Raw genomic sequence first — 8,013 nt, 5'->3', positions numbered from 1 at the left:
TTAACACTACTGAGATAGAAGGCCCTAGGAAGAGCTCCTCCCTGCCATGGGGCTGAGACAGGGCACTCAAGCACCTCCCACCCATGGCCAAGATAGAGCATCCAAGGAAGAGCCCCCGCCCCAGGGCTAATATAAAGCACCCAAAGTAGAGTTCCTCCCCAAATCTAAGAAACAGCCCCAAACCCAGGGCTGAGATGGAGCAATCAAGGAAGAGACTCCCCACTACATGGCTGATAAGCAAGCAAGGAAAACCCTTTCCCCCAGCATAGCTGAGATGGGGAGCACCTGCAGGAAAGTCCTCCCGCAGCACTGAGATAATCACCCAAGGAAGAGGTCCTCCTCAATGGACTGAAAGAGAGCGCTCAAGGAAAGCCCCCTCATCAACATGGCTGAGAGACAGTGCCCGAGGGAAAGTTCTCCCACAGTGAGAGAGATAGTCACCCAAGAAGAGTCCCCCCACCCCATGGCTGATCTATAGTATCGAAGGAACAGTTCCCCCTCCCAGGGTTGAGATAGATCGCCCAAGGAATAGTACCACCCCCTAGACTGAGAACACACAAGAAAGAGCCCCCTTGCAGGGTAAAGCACCCAAGGAAAAGTATTACCCCCACCCAAGGGTTGAAATCCTGACCTTGTTGAAGGAAACTAGAAGCAACTCAGAGAATGGCAGTAAAGTTGTGGTACCACACCAGTGGAAATTTCTAGAAATCTGCCTCTGGGGTATCTGAGAATGTTGTATACAGAGATGTCTCACCAGAAGCAGTCTGATGTATACTACTGCCTGAGAGGGTTTCAAGGGAAGCTGCTGGCCATCGAGTGCTGCTGGCCACTATGCCCTGCACCAGCCTGGCAGTGGAGAAGCTCTGTGCAGTGCGGGGCCTGGCATTGGAGAAGCCTGGTGCCCAGCAGGAACCCTCTGTGCCAGCAACCCAGGACCCAGAAGCAAAACTTTCCCCTTACAATGTCTCTGGCGCCCTCTACAGACAAACTTCTGTGACAACTGTTACAAGAAGAAGAAAAAACAAAAATTAAAGGAACCCACCATTTCCACAGATCAGACCAAACAGATTAATTTGGAGCTGAGAGGCAAGAAATGAATAACCAGCACACTGTATTGACAAATAAAGGAGGAGAGTCATACAATCATCTTAATCAATGCAGAAAACACAAGCGATAAAATGCAACAACTATTCATGAGGACAAAATTAAAAGCATTTGTTAAGAAGTGAATCTACCAGAAATCTATAGTGTACATTATTCCTAGTTGTGAAAAATTAGAAGTACTCCTTGCAAGATCAAGACAGGGATGTCAACCACTTCTATTCAACACTGCACTCCAAGAATCCCTAGCTTGCACCCTAAGACAATAAAAGGTAAATAAGTTATTTGGCTAAACTTAAAACTCAAAGTTGTCTACAGACAAAGAATTTGACAAAGAGAATAGATATAAAATCAACACATAAAAATTAACTGTATTTCTATATAACAGCAACAAGAAATTCAGGAAATGTAAGTTTTTTAAGCTATTACTAAAATTAGCAAGATTATATAATAAATAAATATTAAAGATATATATATATAGGAATATATATAGCATATATGAAATATAGAGAGAATGTGTGTGTATGTATGGAATGAATATAACTAAACATGTCTAATAACAGCAGACAATTATAAAATTTTATTGAAAGATACCAGAGAAGACTTAAAGCAAGGTCTACACATAGGTAGGAAGACTCAGTGTCCACTTCCTCTGCCTCTCAATTTAATGTATAAATCTAACACACTTACAATCAAAATTCCAATAGTTTTTCATGGAACTTGACAAGCTGATTCTAAAATCTATATGGAAAAGTAAATGCCCAAGAATAGCCAAGACAAACACAAAGAAGAACAAATTAGGGGGATCTGCCTTACTATCTCAAGACTTATTATTATTAACCTTTAGTAATAAAGACAGTGTGATATAGATGCAGAGGTACACAAGCTGAACAATGATATAGAATAGCAGAGCCCAGAAATAGTCTCATGCATATATGGGAATGTGATACATTTCAGAGGTGTCATTGAAGATCGCTGGGGAAAGACTAGACTTTCTTTTTGCAGCATATGGTGCTGAGACAATTGGCAATCTATGTGAAAAATAATACAATTGGATCTCTTCCTCACACCATATACAAAAAAAATTTCAGATTGATTAAGTACTTAAATGTGAAAGAAAAATTAAGACTTTAGAAGAAGTTAGAAAAGAATATCTTTAAGACTTCAAAAATAGGAAAATATTTCTTAAAGAGGACACACAAAAAAGCCCACTAAACATAACAGAAAAGGTTGATGCAATAGTATTGGTAATGCTCTTGTTCTTAAGTTTGATGTGAGTTTACACAAGTCCCTTTTGTTAAGTTTCAGCTTACATATATGCTCCATACATTTTTGTATGAACCAAATACTACATTATAAAATGTTTGACTGCAAAAAAAAGGCATATAAATTACGGCAGAGAAAGAAGTCAGTACCCTTAATAACAAAGGAAGAAATAACCCAACTTTTAGCAGAAATCTAGTTTCAGTAGTGAACATGTGGTTTAAAGAAAGTATTATAAAGGCAGGGTTAACATTAAAGAAAATCATAAAAACCAAAAATCCTAGCAAGCTGTTATCTTTAATGGATATTCGTTTCATCCCATGAATGCAAAACTGGGTCAACATTTGAAAGTCTATTCTTATAATTCACCATTGTAATAGGTAAAAGAAGAAAACAACACGACTATCTCAATAAATACCAAAATTACATTTGACAAAATTCAAGATCCATTCCTGAATTTTTAAAATAATGATAAAAAGGAGTAAGATACAAGGTTAATATACAAAAGTCAGTTGCTTTCCTAAATGCCAACAATGACTACTGGAATTTGAAATTTAAAAAAGAATACCATTTACAATAGCACCAAGATAATGAAATACATATAAATCAAACAAAATATGTACAGGATCTCTATGTGAAAAACTACAAGATCCATATAAATGTAGAGATATTCCATGTTCACAAAATGGAAGATTCAATATTATTAAGATGTCAATTCTTTCCAATGTGATCTATAGATTCAAAGCAATCCCAATCAAAATCCCAGCAAATTGTTTTGTAGATATCGACAAACTGACTCTAAAGATTATAGAAAAAGATGAAAGATCCTGAATAGCCAATGTAATACTGACAAATAAGGACAAAGATGGAGGGCTCACACTACCCAAATTTAAGACTTAGTGTAAAGCTACGGTAATCAAGACAGTGTGGTATTGGTAAAAGAGTAGACATGTAGATTAACGGAATAGAGTAGACAGCCCAGAAATAGACCCACACATATATAGTTGACCTATTTTTGACAAAGGAGCAAAGGCAATTCAATGGAGAAAGCAGAGTCTTTTCAACAAATGGTGTTGTAACAATTGGGCGTCCGTATGAAAAAAAGAACCTAGACACATCTTATATCTTTCACAAACATTAGCTAGAAAGGAATCATAGACCTAAATTGAAAATAAAAAACAATAAAACTTCTGTAAGAAAACATAAGAGAAAATCTAGATGGCTTTGGGTTTGGAAATGAGCTTTTAAATTTAATACCAAAAGCATGATACATGAAAGAGAAAATTGATAAGTTGGACTGTAGTAAAATAAAAATTTCTCTGTGATAGACATTGTTATGAGAATGAAAAGGCAAACCATGGACTGGGAGAAAATATTTGCGAAACACGTATCTGTAAAGGACTTGTATTCAAAATATACAAAGAACTGTTAAAATGCAACAGTAAGAAAACAACCGGATTTCAAAATTAAGCAAAAGATCTAAACAGATACTTCTCCAAAAGAGAAATACAGATGGCAAATAAACATATGAAAGATGCTCAACATCCTTTGTCATTAGGGAACTGTAAATTAAAATGAGATATCACTACACATCTATTACAATAGCTAAAATTTGAAACCTGACAATACCAATTGCTGGCGTGGATGCAGAGTAACAGGAAGTCATTCATTGCTGATGGGAATGCAAAATTGGTAAGGCCACTTTGGAAGACAGCTTGGCAACTTCTTATAAAGCTGAACATAATCTTACCATATGATCTAGCAGTCATGCACCTTGGTATTTACCCAACTAATTTGAAAAAATAGGTCCACACAAAAAACCTGCATGTGAGTGTTTATTCGTAATCATCAAAACCTGGAAATGTCTTTCAATAGGTGATGGATAAACAAACTGTGGAACATCTATACAAGAAACTATTATTCAGAGATTTAAAAAATGAATTATCAAGCCACAGAGAGACATGGAGGAAACTTGAATGCATATTGCTAAGTGAAAGAAGCCAGTCTGAAAAGGCTACATACGGTATAACTCCAACTATATGACACTATGGAAAAGGCAAAACCATGGAGACAATAAAAAGATCAGTGGTGAACAGGGGCTCAGGGGAAGGAGGACGTTGAACGTGTGAAGCACAAGGGATTTTTAGGGCTGTGAATTTATTCTATATGATAATGCAATTGTGGATACATAACACATGGATTTGTCAAAACCCACTGAACTTTAGATCACAAAAAGTGAAACTTGATGTATATTTTAAAAAATCATTTAGGTCAGGGGAATCCCAGGATAGAATGCAGAATGTGACAAAACAATCTAACTATATTACAAATTTTTGAAACAAACGTACTGAAGAGAGTGGGCAGGAAATGTGCTGACCTAAGTAACTTTGGAAACGAGTGGAGTCTATAAAACGAATGGCAAAAAAAACCTTACACAATCACTGTGCTTTGGTTGAAAAAGTTGTTTCCCATGGGAATACGTGTTAACAATTCTGAAAACACTGCACTTGTATACTGGAATTAAACAATTCAAGTAAGTGGGTAGCAGACGGTGGGAACCAGGTCTCTCAGTGTTGGGGTGGTTTACAGATAAGCAAGGGGAGGAGGTTAGAATGATACATGTGGTGGTGGATCAAACATCAGTAAGAACTTGTGTTTCACTTAATAGAAATACAGATGTTACATATAGGAATATTTATACATATGTGTATAGGTACAGGTTAGTACACACCCATATATTTCCTTGCTCTGTCAGCTGGAAGGGCCTTGAAGAGACAAAACCCCAGGAGCAACTGAGCACAACTAGGGCCCAGATCTTGGTTTCTAATACCATTCTCCAATAAAAAGAACCAGGTTCCTTGGAGAAAAGGCTGACTCTAGGACTGGGGAAGGAAATATACAAGATGAGCCTGGAACATCTCGTAGTGCCAGAAAGTAAGAAATGCTGGGGAAAAAATCCACAGTAATGGGAGTGGTGTCAAAGGGAGTGATGTCAAAGGGACACAAGAGTCAAATGAAACGGCTACCAATGTTCAAAACTGGAACAATTTCAGCAACAAAATGAAGTAGTATTACATGATAACCCAGAGTACAAAATAAATTAATATCCATGAGCCAAACTCATATAAATAAAATATTGAATAAATTAACAAGTGGGGGAGAAGAGACATACCTCCCGTGCAGAATTCCAAATAATTGATGTAGATACTCCATCCTCAAGAAGATGAAGCATAACTCCCTACTCCCTAAGTGTGGGCTGTGCACAGCGACTTCTTTCCAAAGAGGACAGTATGGAAAGGGTAACTCTACAATGGAGAAACCTGACAAACACTGCTTTAGGTGATCAAGAATAACATCAACAGGGAATTCCCTGGCAGTCCATCGGTTTGAACTCCGCGCTTTCACTGCCATGGCCCAGGTTCAATCCCTGGTTGGGGAATTAAGATCCTGCAAGCTGCGTGGCGCAGCCAAAAAAAAAAAAAAAATCAACATTTATAATTCATGTTAATAAATGTATGCCCTGGGTATGATAACAATGGCACACCTAATCCAGGTCTAATAATGGTAAAAAAACACTGGACAAATCCCAGTAGAGGCACATTGTACAAAATACCTGACCAGTATTCCTCAAAACTGTCAAGGTCACCAGAAATAAGGAAAGTCTAAAAAACTGTCACAGCCAAGGAGAAGCCTAAGAAGACATCACAGCTAAATGACCCGGCACAGCCAAATAAATAAATAAATATTTTAAAATGAAATTTAAAAATGCAATGTGGTATCCTGGATGGAATCCTGGAACACAAAAAGGGCATTTGGTAAAAACTAAGGAAATCCGAACATTAACTCCAGTTAAAAATAATGTAGCAATATCTGTTCAAGGATTGCTATCAAATGTACCATGCTAACATGTTAACCAGTGGTGAAACTGAGGCGGGCTATGTGGGAATTTTCTGCACCATCTTCCCAATTTTTCTGTAAATCTAAAACAGTTTTAAAAAATAAGTTTATTTAGAAAATACCATTTTAAAAAGGAGGTAGAAGGACTATTTAAAAGAGACTAGAGAGACAAACTAACCAATGTAATTTGTGAACCTTGGTGGGGGCAGCTATAAAAGTCATTCTGGGGATGCATGGGTAAATTTGAATAGATTAGATGGTTCATCCTTTCCTTAAGTGTGAGAATGGTATTGTGGTTAAATGGGAAAATGTCTTCACTCTCATAGGAGAGGCATGCTCACATATTTAGGAACGTCATGATGTGATGAAGTGTGATGATGAAGTCTGTAACTCACCACAAACAATTCAGGAGGGTTTTGAAAGAGGCACATTTGGAGAGAACAAAAGCAAAAGTAACAAAATGTTAGGAATGGTGAATCTAAATGAAAAGTATTTTGGCACTCATCAAACTATTCTTTCACACTTTCTGTAAGTTTGAAATTTTTCAAAATAAAATTTTAGGAAAAATATCAATAGGATTTTAGAATTGGATAAAATGATACTAAAGTTCATCTAGAAATATAAACATGCAAGAATAACTGGGAAAAAAATCCTGAAATAATATTGTGGTATGGACTAGCTATGCCAAATATGAAAATGCGTAATAACTTAAAAGACTGGTAATTTTTGCAAAAGACTGCAGAGTTCAGAAACAAATCTAAATGTATATGGAAACAATGTATGAGGGATGGTTTTTCAAATCAATGTGGAAAAAAGTCAACAAATAGGGTTGGGATAACCAGATAGCTATTTGGAAGAGAAAAATCTTGAATTCTTACCTCACTCCTTCCACCTAAATAAATTCCAAATGAAGCAAAGATTTAAAGGTTAAAAAAAAACCTTAAAAGTACTGGAAAAATACATTAAATTTATTCTTAAATGTAAAGAAGGCCTTTCTAAAGCAAGGCACAAATCCCAGAAGTCATAAAGACTGATAAGTTTAACTACATAAATAAATAAAACTCAGGAAAATATTATTAAACATATGACAACGGACCAATTTTCTTAGCTTACAAAGAGCTCATACAAACTAATAAAAAACAAATCATCTAATAGAAAACAGAACATGACCACACAGTTCACAGGAAATGAAATATAAGTAACCAATAAACATGAAAATGTGTTCCATCTCCTTCGTTAAAATGCATTATAACTTCATTAAGATGCAAAATACCATTTATTCACTTTCACATGATCAAATTTTAAAAAGTTGAGGGCCCAGTATTGGCAAAAGCCTCATAAATAATTATTCTTATACATTATATGTGGAAGCATAATTGGGCAAAGATTTCTGGAGATCAGTTTGGCAACAACTACTGACCTGAAAATGAAAACTATCCTTTGACCCAGCAATTCTATTGCTAGGAAGTAACCTTGTTAGTTTAATCTCATTATATGTACAAGTAAGTTCACTGCAATATGGTTTAGCAATAGTAAAACATTGCCAACAACCTGAAAGCCCATAAATGTTTGAACATTTATTACACATCATATATTAGAATACCACATAGTCATTAAAAAGAATGAGGTATTTCTGTACATACTTATACAGAAAGATCTTATAAGACACAGGTAGCAAAAAAAGCAAGGTACAGAAGAGTGTATACAGTCTGATTCCATTAATGTAAAAACTTTTTAAGTATATATTTGCTG

This window comes from Lagenorhynchus albirostris, chromosome X (genome assembly GCF_949774975.1).
Source record: "Lagenorhynchus albirostris chromosome X, mLagAlb1.1, whole genome shotgun sequence".
In the NCBI taxonomy this organism is placed as follows: domain Eukaryota; kingdom Metazoa; phylum Chordata; class Mammalia; order Artiodactyla; family Delphinidae; genus Lagenorhynchus; species Lagenorhynchus albirostris.
This window is presented reverse-complemented; position numbering follows the sequence as displayed.